General features: G+C 40.7%; 1 protein-coding gene across 6 annotated transcripts in view; it reads left to right on the top strand.

Moving 5' to 3' along the window:
• ENOX1 (ecto-NOX disulfide-thiol exchanger 1) overlaps positions 1-14,167 on the top strand; it is a 375,494-nt gene that overhangs the window by 113,535 nt on the left and 247,792 nt on the right. For all 6 annotated transcript variants that reach the window (XM_061374279.1, XM_061374278.1, XM_061374274.1 and 3 more), the window contains exon 3: positions 3,248-3,325. The gene's annotated coding sequence lies outside the window, so the exon portion shown is untranslated. The remainder of the gene's footprint in view (positions 1-3,247; positions 3,326-14,167) is intronic.

Consider the following 14,167-nt stretch of genomic DNA (forward strand, 5'->3'; position numbering starts at 1 on the left):
GTAACCTGTTCTTGACCGGTACACGCTGCATCTGTATCCTTCAGGGCCATCCAGACCTCCTCCACAAGTGCAAGCCATTGATCTGGCTGCAGGAACTTCACACAACCGATTGGGAGCAGTTGGAAACTGTCAGTTTTCAAAATTATTATGGCTGCACATTTCTGGAGAGATCAGAGTTGTCTTGTATTGTGTGCTGGCTTCAGGTTAAGCTGTTTGCTATCTCTCTGATGTTGTGCAGACACCGCTGGTTACCCCCAGGTTTGCAGTACTAGCTTCTCCCACCAGTTAATGTGTATTTTATGAGCCCAGAGATGATGCTGCGGAGAGTGGAGCTGTGCCAAGAAGAGTTGTTCCTGCTTGTCTTCGTCCTTATATTTGTTTGTTTGTTTTTTTTTGTGCTTGCAGTAGCTGAAGCAGGGCGAATGCTGTGGTTGTGGCAAGAAAAAGCAGCCCAAACTGCTGTGTATCATGATGGCTGGTGTGCAAATTTACAACTGCCTGGGAGCAATGTGTCAACCACGTGCCTTAGGCTCCTCGTATACCAACTTGCTTCTGAGAGAAAAAGCAGTTCTCTGTGATGTTCTGTTAGAGGTCTCAAAGGGTATTGGCTGCCCTGAAAGTGGCATCTATTTAGAGATTGGCTTGCAAAGAATCCAGAGATTTTTCATATTTGATCCCCCAAGTGGGATCAAATCCATCATCCTTGTATCCTGTGAGACAGATCCACAGCATCCTCCACCTGGCAGCACCTCAGTGGGTGCTAAACCACAAATTTCAGAGCCATATTTTGTAAGCAATGCCTTATACCTAGCTTACAGGTGAACTTTTCATTCAGATGAGGTGTTTGTGTGTTAGGTGGGATGAAGCTGTACCAACAAAACATCTTCCTTCTAAGAAAATCCCTTCCTGTAGGCAAGTCTTTAGTCATCTTTGTAACCTTTGTCATCCTCGCCTCCCTGGGGAATCTTCTCTGTGACCTTTGCTATTCTACCAAGCGTCTCATAAATTATTATTCTTTTAAATGGCACTTAGCCTGTCGTAGTGGCTGCTAGCCTTGAAGATTTGCAGTCCACCCTGTAATTTTGAGAGGAAAAAAAAATGGTTGTGACAGAAGAAATATTGTACTTCACGATAAAACTACTTTTGTGTTTCATTTTCCACTCAAGTCATTCATATCCCTGTCACTAACCTCATTCAGGTCAAGGGCTTGAGGCAGAGAACGGGCATAATATTTTTGGTCAGACTGATACATCTGAATATTACAAACAACTGTAATTTTGAAATTGAAATGAGTGTTGTGTTAAATCCTCAGGCAAATAATATTAAGCCATAATATATTACTGAAGTTTGCATTTCTTTTGGCAATTCAGACCAAGGCGCTTTTGGCTGGTTATTCCAGACGTTAATGAATCTGCTCACACAAAGGGAGCTGCTCCTTACGGCTGCAGATTGGATCCCAGATTCTGAGAACTTCATAGGAAATTCTGTGGGCCAAGTAGTTGAAATAATAAAGAAAAAAATAATCAGGCACACATTAAATGTAAAGCATGGAAGAAAGCATCTGCAGCACTCAGTGGACGTCTGGGTAACATACTTGCAGTGCTGTTTTGCCAGCTTACATCTGGAGTGGTTGATCAAAAGAGAACAGATGCTAGTGTGAAATAGGGCGTCATAGCAGCAGGGCATCAGAACAGAGGCATTTTCCTTTTTTCTTTTTTTCTTGTAGTAATACCTATTCCTTTTTATACACACCAATTATGAAAATGGTAGCCAAGTCTGAAATGTGAATGCATGCATTACAACAAGCCAATACTCTTAAAGGGCATCAAGGCAAAAACTAGCCTGACTAGGAAGCTTCAGAGAAGCAGTCCTTTTGCAGTACATGCTGACTATCCTGTAACAGACATAGTGACTATTTTTTAAGATTATGATTTTCTTTCCCTTGCTTTGTTTTTGTATTTTAGTAGAGATGTTACTGAATGCCTTCTTGGTGGCAAATGCCCAGAAGCGGAGATGCTAATTCAGGGGAGTTTCATCAGTCATTTCAAAGCAGAGGTCACATAGATAAGAAAAATGAACAGTACACAGTATGTGAAGCAGTGACATTCAACGAGTCCTTGTCACTAGCAGCCATTAGCATGCAAGCCTACTGTTATATTTCAGTGCTTTATGTGCTTTTCTTGACCAGGCAGGGAGCCTTTGGAGCACTGTAGCAGTTAATACCATACAAGTTATTGTTTCTTTCTTGAATGCCTTATATTTTTAGTACCATTTAGATGCTTCTCTGCCCCCTTGTGCTTCTAAAATTTTAAAGAGAACCAAAGAATGCATAATTTATATGCATCCCAGAGGTAATGGAGTGACTCAATGATATCTGTGAAGGGGATGATTTTAAATTTCATGTCTTATGCAAGAGGTGATTTTTATATGAAAATTGCAAAATTGGCCTCGGGGATAGCCAGATAATTATCCTTACAACAACGGGTGTGGATTCCAAGGGGATTATAGCAGAAAGCTTTATTTTCTTGTGTATCATCATCCCTTGTGTATCATGGTTGTCATAGTCGAAAACATAGCAACTGATAGATCTCGGGGAATATAACTCCTATTTTGACTTAGAATAGCACATGCAGGAGGTGTGAAAAGACAGGTTTGCTCTGACTCTGTTGAAGAATTCTTGCAAGACGTGAGGCATTTGTTTACTGCTGAAATTCCTTCCTTCAGTTAAAGGAGAAAACAACTGTTTACCACTGTTGGGCAGAACCCATCAGTACATGCTTTGTCACACAGCACAGTTCCACTAGACTGTTTCTGCTTTCATTTACCAAAAGCCTAGAAGTGCCATGGCTAGAAATAAATGTCTGCTTCTTTGATATGCTATATGTTTGAAAATGCACTTTAAGGTCTGTATTAGAGACAGTTCAAAGGGAATATAAATTGGTGCAGTATTCTCTCTTTCTTCTTTTCTTTTTAAACCAGTCCCACATATTCATTGCATTTTTATCATGACTGTTTTCAATAACATGTCTTTAAAAACAACTTACCATTTTGTATTTTACGGAACTTGGATTTTATTATACTTAAGTAATTGTTATGATCTTGTTGCTTCAGTAGTTTAAAATGTTTAACATCCTCTAAAGCAGTTCTATGCTGACTTTTAGCATTGTGTATCCAAGGAGACAGCTGATCTTATTTTCTTGTCTGTTGGAAATTCTTTAGTTTTAATTATTCTGTTCACTTCTTGCAGGACTGGCCATGAGAATTTGCAACATTCCTTTGGAAATACCATGATGGGGCTGCTGAGAAGTCAGCTTCCTTCGTACAGGTCTGTAAACTCTATTGCATTCTGACTATTTCCTGTCTCCACTTGTTATCTTTCTTATCTCGAATGCTTGCAAGCCAAATTAAAATCTAATTCTATTCTGGAGCAAGAGTTGTGGAAAATTATTTTTGTTTCTTACAAAATGTTTAGGACATAACTCCATTCTGTTATATAAATGTAGAGTAACCCATTTGTCTTTCCTTTGAAGTGAATTATTGCAGTTTATAGAGTTGAACTGCAGAAAGGAATTGGGCCTGTAAGTCATTTTCACCTCACCACTATGTCTTTCAGTGTGTCTTGAAATTGCATTACCCTAAAAGGTCCAGCAATCAATTGCGCCCACCCAGGTTGCTAACATGTGAGCGGCTATCCCACAGCTATAGCTGTGGATGTCTCAAGAAGCGCGCTTAGCAAAGGGTCAACAGAATTAACTGGGGCTTCTGGGTCAGGAGGAGCTCAGGTTCATGGAAAGTTTAAGAAAATGAAATAAAAAAAAAGGTTGGTATTTAAGAGACTGTAAAAAGACCAGAATAATAATGGCTTGACTTCTGTAGTGTCAGCACGGCAAGGAGTGGTGAGGAGCCTGTAGCTAATGCTGTGCCCTTGTCAACCAGAACGATAGTGTTACAAGCACTGTGGCCCACAATAACAATGATTTAAAGGGTAGAAAACACTCCCCTGCATTTCAATATGTTTTTCTATGCAGCTGTGTAATAGAGAAAAATTTGATTTCTCATTGCTTTCAAAGGTAGGACTGAACAGCATTTTTATAGAAATCTCAGAAAAAACAGTGGGAATCAACTTTTCCATCTAGGTGGTCATACCCTCCTCTCAGAGCACACTCAGGGTCTGTGGGAGTTGTATATGGCCCTAAATAATAATTCTCAAGAACATTCATGTTTGGAATATATTTCATTCGCTTGGTTTACCTGAGAGCACTTTTGGTATTATTGCTTTCGGTTTTGCCTCTGTAGTCACTTACTATTCCATTAGTCTGTAGGAATTCTGTAGGTATTCTGCAGGAAAAGCTTCTTGTAAATCTTAAACAAAAAGAAAATCAGGTGGATTTAGGGGATGAGAGGTAGCCAAAACAGCTTTTAATCTGTCCTTGGAAATTATGATTTGGTAATACTTTTTAAAGGTAACCCAGATCCAGAATGCTTTAGAAGAAACTTGAACCTAGATGTAAACTTCACAAAGGCTACAGCTCCCTTAATGAGCAAAAGTCCTAGATCAGACTGCAATACTGTAGATACAGATCTGATTGATGCCTTGGGCCTGTGTGGAGTGAAAGCTCTGTGTTCAAAAATAAGTAGCTTTTCAGAGTAATTGCACAACTGTTGAGTGATCTGTGTCATGCTAAAGCTTTGACTGCACTCTTTCTTTCTTTAATGATGATATTCCTGAGGGCAAAATTTGTGGTTTTCTTTGGCAGGGGGGAGAAAGAAGTGCAAACACTGAAAGACATTTAGTATAAGGGAGAAAACTTGTTGCATGTTGGCATTTGGGTTGTAAATCCTTTACTAGCAGCAGCAGCTTCATAAAATCTTGTTTTCCAGAACTGTCTTTGAGTGTTGTTTGAATCATGGCTTACCAAAGACTTCCAAGAGATGCTGCAGATTTGCTGAAGCAAAGTATGGTTGGGCCTGTGTGCTAATGAATTCGATACAAATACAATCAACAGTTCCTCAAAAAAAAGCTTAGGCAAGTCATTTGTCTAAAACATGTTTTACAAGTTGCCTTGTTCACAAGTCTGATTACTGAAGAATAATGGCTTTGTGATACACATACAAACTTGTATTGTGTTGTTTAAAATGACGATAAATATGAAATTAATTTGATATATGTACATGTTAGATATATGTATACTAAGTGGCATAAAGTAGTTTGGGTACGCCTCTGCTGTGCCTTCGTTATAATGCAGAAGCAAAGGAAAGCCAATTAAATTAAAAGGCAAGACATTTCTACTGAAAAGGAGATAGAAGGTGTAATTTCCCTCTGGGAAATATTGCCCCAAGATATTATCAAAAGCTATTGCATTGAACCTTTGCAAGAAATAGATATTTACATCAATAAGAATGCCATCACAGTTATATTTTTCATATTACACAGTTATAAAGCAATTACACAGCTTACACTGAAGGCTGAACTCACTGGTTGAGTGAAGCTTCTTCTGCATCCATGTAGGTATCCCTTGTACCACTTCTATGTAGCATCTGGTGGTGACATTGAAGGAAACAGGATACTGATCTAGCCAAATAATTAGTTTAATCCAGGTCAGGTTTTTTCCCTTTATCCCATGTTTTTCACTGCAAATTTCATGCATTTTTTCTCCTCCTCTTGCACAGTTCTTGTTTTTGTAGTCTCTCTTTTATGTCCTGCCTACAATCCCTCACACATTCACCAGAGAAGCCTCCTTTCCTCTGACATCTCTGTTACTTGTTCTTGCTTTATTCATTTATTGGTGGTTTTTCTTGAATTTTTCTTTTGGGGTCACTAAATGATGTATCCTTCCAAACACCTCTTGGGGTCTCCTCAAACCTGTGCTCTTGGCACCCCTATGATGAAACACCTGCCTTTGTTTTAGGGGTAGCAGAGAAAATCAAAATCAGTTAAAACAGCTCATGGCTTCAGCTTTGGATGGGAGTCCCCCATCTGCAGGGGCTTCGCTGTGTGCCCTGTCCTCCTTTTACAGCCTCCTGGGCACATGGTCAGCCCAGGTCTCAGTCCTAGGTGGGTTTTGGTGCAGGAAGTGCTACTCCAGTGTCTTGCTGCTTCTTCAGTAGTGAAAACCCAACTGTCAAAATACCAGTCTGTCAAAAGTCATGGTGGGGGAGGGAGAAAGGAGAGGAAGAGCCTAGGGAGAGCACTTTTCCATGAGAGCATGTAAGCATGGCAACAATACCTTTGATCTCTACCAGAGCTGCATATGGACCTGGAGAGCCCTGCTGCTGCTGTATTAGATACACATGCCTGCCTTAATGCCACACTGCCAGAGAGGCCAAGCCCTGAATGCCACCGGGCTTTGCTGAGCCCACCAGAGGCTGTGAAGGCAATGAAGTAGCTGCTTGCACGCAATGCATGGAGTTTGTCGAAGAGGAAGTGGGGAGAGCTGATGTGTAAACCAGAACCACGAGGAAGCATCTTATCTTTGTGCACCCTATATGCAAACTACCTGACTATGAAAAAGCTGAAAAAAAAGGGGATGCTACTACCTGGAAATGTGCCATGTGTGTATTTGATGCATATATTTGAGTTATTGAACAGGTGGAAACCAAATAGCCTGGTAGTGGAGAAAATCTATAAGCTAGATGCTCAAAGGATATGTGGCAGAATAAAAAGGGAGGGTGGGGGAAGTAAATCTCACAGATCTTCGGAAGGACAGTTGAATTTTATTACAATGGAAATTAAAACAAAACTGAGTTTGTAAAGACTGTTGTGTCCAAATAATGGCTGTTCAAACTAATATAAACACATACATGTATTTCTTATTTTCAAATGATGGTTCAGAGGGTCTGTGACTGTAGAACTCTGTATTTTATTGCCCACAGCAACACAAGGAGCAAGTGATTGTTAGAAAAAATAAAATTACAATTTGCTCACCTGAGTAAGAGCTGTGGCCAGAGCAGTTCTGCAAGTGACTGAAATTAATACGAACACTGGGAAAATGAACCAACCAACCTAGCCAGCACTCATACTTCCATCTGGCTTTTAAGTTTTGAGTAGTTTACAAGGAATTCTTGTAGTTTACAAGGAATCTTTGTTGCTGACACGGACAGTAGGATTGAGTGCGCCCTCAGCAACTTTGCCAATGACACCAAGCTGTGTGGTTCGGTTGATATGCTGGAGGGAAGGAATGCCATCCAGAGGGACCTTGACACACTTGTGAGGTGGGCTGATGCCAACCTCATGAAGTTTAACCATGGCAAGTGCAAGGTCCTACACCTGGGTCGAAGCAATCCCAGGCACAGCTACAGGCTGGGCAGAGAAGGGATTCAGAGCAGCCCTGTGGAGAAGGACTTGGGGGTGTTGGTCGATGAGAAAATGAACATGAGCTGGCTTCAGTGTGTGCTTGCAGCCTAGAAAGCCAACCATATCCTGGGCTGCATCAAAAGGAGCGTGACCAGCAGGTCAAAGGAGGTGATCCTAGCTCTCTGTTCTGCTCTCGTGAGACCTCACTTGGAGTATTGTGTACAGTTCTAGTGTCCTCAACACAAAAAGGACATGGAACTGTTGGAACAAGTCCAGAGGAGGGCCACGAGGCTGATCAGAGGACTGGAGCACCTCCTGTATGAAGATAGGCTGAGAAAGTTGGGGCTGTTCAGCCTGGAGAAGAGAAGGCTGCGTGGAGAACCCATAGCAGCTTTCCAGTATCTGAAGGGGGCCTTTTAGGGATGCTGGGGAGGGACTCTTCATTAGGGACTGTAGTGATAGGACAAGGGGTAATGGGTTAAAACTTAAACACGGGAAGTTTAGATAGGATATAAGGAAGAAGTTCTTCACTATAAGGGTGGTGAGGCACTGGAATGGGTTGCCCAGGGAAGCTATGTATGATCCATCCCTGGCAGTGTTCAAGGCCAGGTTGAACAGAGCCTTGGGTGACATGGTTTAGTGTGAGGTGTCCCTGCCCATGGCAGGGGGCTTGGAACTTGATGATCTTAAGGTCCTTTCTAACCCTGACTATTCTATGATTCTGCAATTCCTAGAAATGGTGGTAAGTTCTTCCTTTGCTGGAGGAACACCCCAGAAGCATCCTTAAATACCTGCCTGCTGTTTAATCATAGCTATTTCCCAGAAATATCATAGAATCATAGAATGGTTCAAGAGTAAGGCTCATCAGTGCCCATCATCTTCTGGTCCAAAGTGGCAGTTAGATGATGATCTTTGCTGATCTCAACTTGTGGAGCATTATGTAAAAAAAAAAAAAAGAAAAAGAAAAAAGTGCAGATCTTTATTGTCCATAGGCAAGAGCACCTTAGGGACACCAGAGATAATTTGGGTCATTTGACTGTGTTACCTACAAAAGAGTAAAGATGTCTCGGTAATCTGTGAGAGATATTTATCTAATCTTACAGTGAGGAAGATTTCAGTGTTCACCACATGTAGTCTCTTCTAGAGCTCCACAGCTTTATTTACTCCATAGGAAACCATTTGGTGTCTTATTTATAGTGAAGATAGAGAATAGTTGAACATAAGTTCCTTTCTGATGATCTGTCAAATATTAGAAATTCCAATGACTTTACACTGTAGTTGTTTTCATTTGTTTATCTATTTTTCAGAATAAACATTTGCAGATCCTATAGGTCACATTCCAAAACTGTTTTTTCTGTCATCTTCCCATGTACCTGCATCCCTCATGTATTGTTGATTCAAGTGCCAGCATTAAGAAGCTGAATATGGTCAATAAGACTTTCAGATGGATACAAAATATATAAAATAACCCCAGAATTTAGAAGCTCAGTAATGAATTATGAAGATCTATCCTTAATTAAAATTACTCTGATCCATATTTTACCTCAGCTTTGTCTAAGTGGAATCACTGCTCGTGTCTTCTCTCTCTTCAATCTTTTAAACTCTTCTCAGTGTGATAGTAGGTAATGAATGACATTGGAGAGACAGTAAGTATGCAACTTATTGTCCAGCATATGGATAATGACACATCTTGCACCTTTTTATTGCCCACATTCTGGCTACACAGAGATATCTGAAGTATAGATGAGGTGAAATGGTGACTGTATCACATTTCAGAAACAATAATTGTCCATTCAGGTCCCTTTAAAAGAAGGACATTAAAGAACTGCTAAGTTTTCTACCGCTAAGGTCCTCAGAAGAGTCAGTCACAGATCATGAATAATAATAATAGAAGAGGGAGGACAGCTGCTTGACTGAACATCATCAGTATTGACACCTTCCAGGAGGAGTAATCAGTAATCCCCTTGACCAAAACAGGTGTGTCAACAAGATAAAAGTAATAAGCTATAGCTGCAGCAAGAGTCTGCTTGCAATAGACAGAAAGATATGAATTGATTTCAGTTCTGAAAGGCAGTTAAAACACATTCTCCAGTGAGAGAAAGAGAAATCCACTGTCACTGCTACTGTCCAAGTCTCCAGAAACAGCAGTGAAAATTACAGAGCTTGTTACTTAAAAAACCCAAGGAGTGTTCAGATGGCAAAGTGCCAGCCAAAATGAACAGTTATAAAAAAAAATTCCTTTATTTTTTCTACCACAATGCAGCGCAATGTTGGCAAGTTTACGTCCTTTCTCCCATGCTTTTTAGCTAAAGTATGCAGAAAGGGTACCGGTTCAAATAGTAATCATAATGGACTGGTTTTTGATTTGTGTACCTGAGAGAGAATCATAGAACTGTAGAATCGTTTAGGTTGGAAAGGACCTTTAAGATCATCAAGTCCAACTGTTAACACTGCCAAGTCCACCACTAAACCATGTCCCTAAGCATCACATCTACATGTCTTTTAAGTATCTCCAGCGATGGTCACTCTAACCACTTCTCAGGGCAACCTGTTCCAATGCTTGACAGCCCTTTCAGTGAAGAAATCTTTCCTAATATCCAGCCTAAACCTCCCCTGACTCTGCTTGAGGCCATCAGTTCTTGTTCTATCACTTGTTACTCGGGAAAAGAGACCAAGCCCCACCTCACTTCCTTATAGGTAGTTGTAGAGAGCAGTAAGATCTCCCCTGGGCCTCCTTTTCTCCAGGCTAAACACCCCCAGTTCCCTCAGCCTTCCTCATAACGCTTGTGCTCCAGACCCTTTACTAGATTTGTTGCCCATCTCTAGACTCACTCTAGCACCTCAATATCTCTCTTGTGGTGAGGGGTCCAAAACTAAACATAACATTTGAGATGCAGCCTCGTCAGCGCAGTACAAGGGGATGATCACTGCCCTGGCCCTGCTCGCCACATTGTTTCTGAATGCTGGTGAGTTTGATCTTGCAACAAATATATTCACAATGCTATCTATCACCTTCAGAAGCTGCCGGTAAAAAGTCTTTGACACCAGTTTCATTTGGGAGCAACCTTTATTCACCATCAGAACTCAAACCTGAGCAAATTTCAATCAATTGCATAAGTAATAGTAAGGGAAAGACTTCATTTTGATAATATTTCAGCCTTCTTTCTATTCTGAAGTGTAGCACCCTTAGACGTTGAGAGTCCTAAGATATACTGCTCCAGAATGATTTGGATTTCTAGGGTCAATTATCGTTTCAGAAAAAGGATAATATAGAGAAATTTATTATTAGATGCCACAAGTGAAAAAAGAAAACAACACCAAAAGCAAAACTGAAATGAAACCACATCAACATTAATATGAGTTGGTTGACTCTATAGAAAAAATGTTCCAAGAATGGCTGTAGTCAGCCATTGAGGAAATAGTGTGTTCCTACTTAATGTCATCAATCCCACATCTGGGCAAAAAAAGCCCACAACAACTCCCCAAAAACCCCCAATGAATATTGTGTTCAAGAGCCTTTATAAGAATCAGAGGAAATCTTGACCGAGCAGTTTGCTCAAATAGCAAAAATGAAAGTAGAAAGATGAAAGAATATTTTGGGTCAAGCCACTCTTTAATTTCGAGCTTTCAGAATACTATTAAAAATTAAGCAGGGAAAAGGTAATACATACTATTGCCCCAAATATCCTGGAACTCAAAAAATTATTCTCCAGCTAACTTGCCAGGTTTTCTTTTTCCCTAGAATCATAGAAGATTAGCAAATAGCTTGAAGGCCTTGCAGCTGCATCAGCTGTACTGACACTCTTCCCATCAGAGCTGTGGCTGACCCGTTTCTAAGGGCCTCCACTGGTGGAGATTCTCTGAGCAATTCATTCCAAGGCCAAATTTTCCTTATTGCCTTTTTTCTTTTCTTAACGTGAAAGTTACTTCTGCCCTGTTCTGTTCTCTTACTTCTGTCCTACCCACAGTGAACAAGAATAAGTTATTCCCTTTTTCCTTGCAACAATCTCTAATATTCTCAGGGTCTTTGTCATGTTTCTTCAAATCTTGTCTTCTTTAAATTAAACAACAATTTATTCCATCACTTTTTGTTGTATTTTGTAGAGTACTCATTTTCAGTAAGTCACATCCTCCTTACAATGTGGCATCCAACACTACATCTAAGGTTATGGTTGAATTCTTCCCACTGTGAAGCAATAAACAAGAATTCTGTCATGTGTCTCGTAGGTAGCATTGTCCTTTAGATTTCCAATTTCACATTCATACATATGTGACAGTGAGTCTGTTGGAGTTTGTGATCCACTGGGTAACCTCAGATCTTTCTTAGCAAGACTAAACCTACTTGGCTATTTCCTACTGAGTGTTTTCTGACTTGACTGTTTCTGACCTGACCTCTCAAAGAGATAACTGCCATGAGCACTAAGATTCCCTCAGTCAGTTATCTACATATTTTAGGGTGAAATTCATAATTTCAATTTGAAAAATTTTAACTTATCTCAGTTTTCTCTGATCTACTTTTTCTTATTATGACCAGAATTTCTGGTCATTTGTCTTCAGTGTTAGCTATCCTGGCTTTTTGATCACAGCTGATCCTTCAAACAGCTTCCCTCCCACTGAGTAGCACAACTCTTCTTACTATTGCTAATAGTGGTATTCTTAATGTTACACTTAGTTGTTTTCTTTGGAATGTGTTCTACTTTTACATCCCCTTACTAAAAGTACGTTGCAATGTTACACAGACTAGAGGAAGGGCTTTGAAAGACCACTTACAATTTTTATAATATGGGACTCCGCAGAGGCACTAGATTTACAAGAGCAATTGAAGACAGTTATAGCAGTACTTGACAGGTAGCACACAGATGTCCCTATACTTATAATCTCAGTGGAAACCTGACTCGATCTAATTAATAACAAGGAAGCAGCACCAAAGAGAATAAAGAAAAACGTAGAAAAGGATCTTCAAAGTAAAGGTCATATGTTAAATTCGGGAGAAAGCTCAGTCTGAAAGACTTATCTTGTTAATAAAATTGACTGACATTATGTGTTTTGCTTAGAGAAGACTTAATTTCTTCATTATGCTGTTCTTTGAAAAACACCAATTCACTTATGCATTTAATCACAATGCTCTGTTTTAATTTAACTCAATGAAAACATACCAAGTGTTCTTATATTCGATTCTTCTGTCTTCAAACAGCCTTTTTACTATTTTAAGGTGACAAATAAACAAGAGAAGAGAAAGGAGGTGATTACAGAATAATAAGTTAAAGACATAGCATCTTCTGCATTGAGCTCTAATGCTATTGTCAAATATTCCTTTGTTTTGTTGGAGTTGTTTTGGTGTGTGTGAGCTATTCAGGAACATCTCTGAGATCCTGGCTAATGTTCTACAGACCAGTTGCTGACAGGTTCTCATGGCTTTCACACGAGTGAGATCTATCAAACGCACTATCTGGTTGCAATGAAGTGTAGATACACGAGAGCTGGTTGTCCTCTTGTTCTGGGGCATGGAGCATTTTGAACCTCCGATCTTTCTGTAGTCCCTCCAGGAGTATTCCCTTCTAATGCTAGAGACCTTTGCCTCCAGACTGTATAATGGTCAGTCCCGCAATCCTTCCTCCATTAATGCATCTTTGATTTTTCCATCTCTGTAGGTTTAAGTGAGTGAAGATTCCTGTTGGGAAGATTGTCTCTGTCAAGAGCCATACACCCAGTAGGCAGCTTGCAGTGCCATAGGACAGGCTTTCAGAAAAAAAGTCAGTGTTTGATAGCCAAATGCAACATGCTGTTTTAAGGTTTTAAGTTATAATAAGAACCCCACAAGTCTGCATGTGTGTCCTTAATGACAGCATTTTGTTTGCTTCTTTGAAGACATTTCACTGCACATGCTGAGCATTTACTGGACTGCTGCCAGTCTCACCACTGAATGTATGATGTGCTTAAAACTATGAAGCCTAAATCAAATCTGGACTGTGCTCTGCAATCCCAGCCTTCCCCCAGTGTATGGTCAGGCTACAGACTTTTTGGCTGGCACTCCCAATCGGGAGCTGTAGCTCAGGAGCCTATGGCTTTTGGTCAAGGGTCAGTTTCTCACTCCCTTAGCTCCCCTTCCATACTCCCTCCTGCAAAATTTCCCCAGAAGTTTGAAGTGCTCAGTTTATGCTTATTGACCAGGATTCAGGTGCTCAGTGAGAGTCCATAGACCTACAGATAACAGCTTACTTCAACACAGTTCGGGTAGGAGTCGCCTCTGCAGATTTTCCAAGCCAACCAGAAGCTTTGTAGCACAGTTAGCGTGATGCTGAGTACAAACTCATAAATTACCATGACTGACAGTGTTTATTAGCTGTGACTCAGTGCAGTTAGCTTGGCCTCAGCACTGCTAGTAACTTTGTGCCTTCCAGTTGTCTCCTCCCCTGAGCAGAACAATCCTGGTTTTGGTCAGCATGGGTTGACCAGGCAGGTGTCAACACCCAGACTGTGCAGGCGCATATTGTGGTAGGCTTTGCCAAGCACTTAAAACACAATAGATCACTGGAAAAATTTGCACTGTGAGTAGTGGAGAAGCCTCTCTTCATGTATTAGTCCCCTAGTTCCCTATCCTCTAAAACTCCCATCTCAGTTTTCTGGCTCCCCCTCATGTCCCTGCAGGCAACGGCAGCCCGTGCTGCAGAGGCACATCCATGCCAGCCGGAAGATCTGCCCACACCTTCCCAATGGCCTTTCCCAGGTAGAGGTCAAGCTGGCTGCTCTGCCTTGCCTTCCTCTCCGTAGGCAGCAATTTGTGTGCTGCTTCACTGTCTGGCTGCTGGTTTTCATTAAACTTCTAGTAATGGAATGACATCTTGTGATTTCTCTCCAACTTTTAGTCTGGCT

This window comes from Neopsephotus bourkii, unplaced genomic scaffold (assembly GCF_033783945.1).
Source record: "Neopsephotus bourkii isolate Nb327-2 ecotype Australia unplaced genomic scaffold, CSIRO-AGI_Nbou_v1 NB_1637, whole genome shotgun sequence".
In the NCBI taxonomy this organism is placed as follows: domain Eukaryota; kingdom Metazoa; phylum Chordata; class Aves; order Psittaciformes; family Psittacidae; genus Neopsephotus; species Neopsephotus bourkii.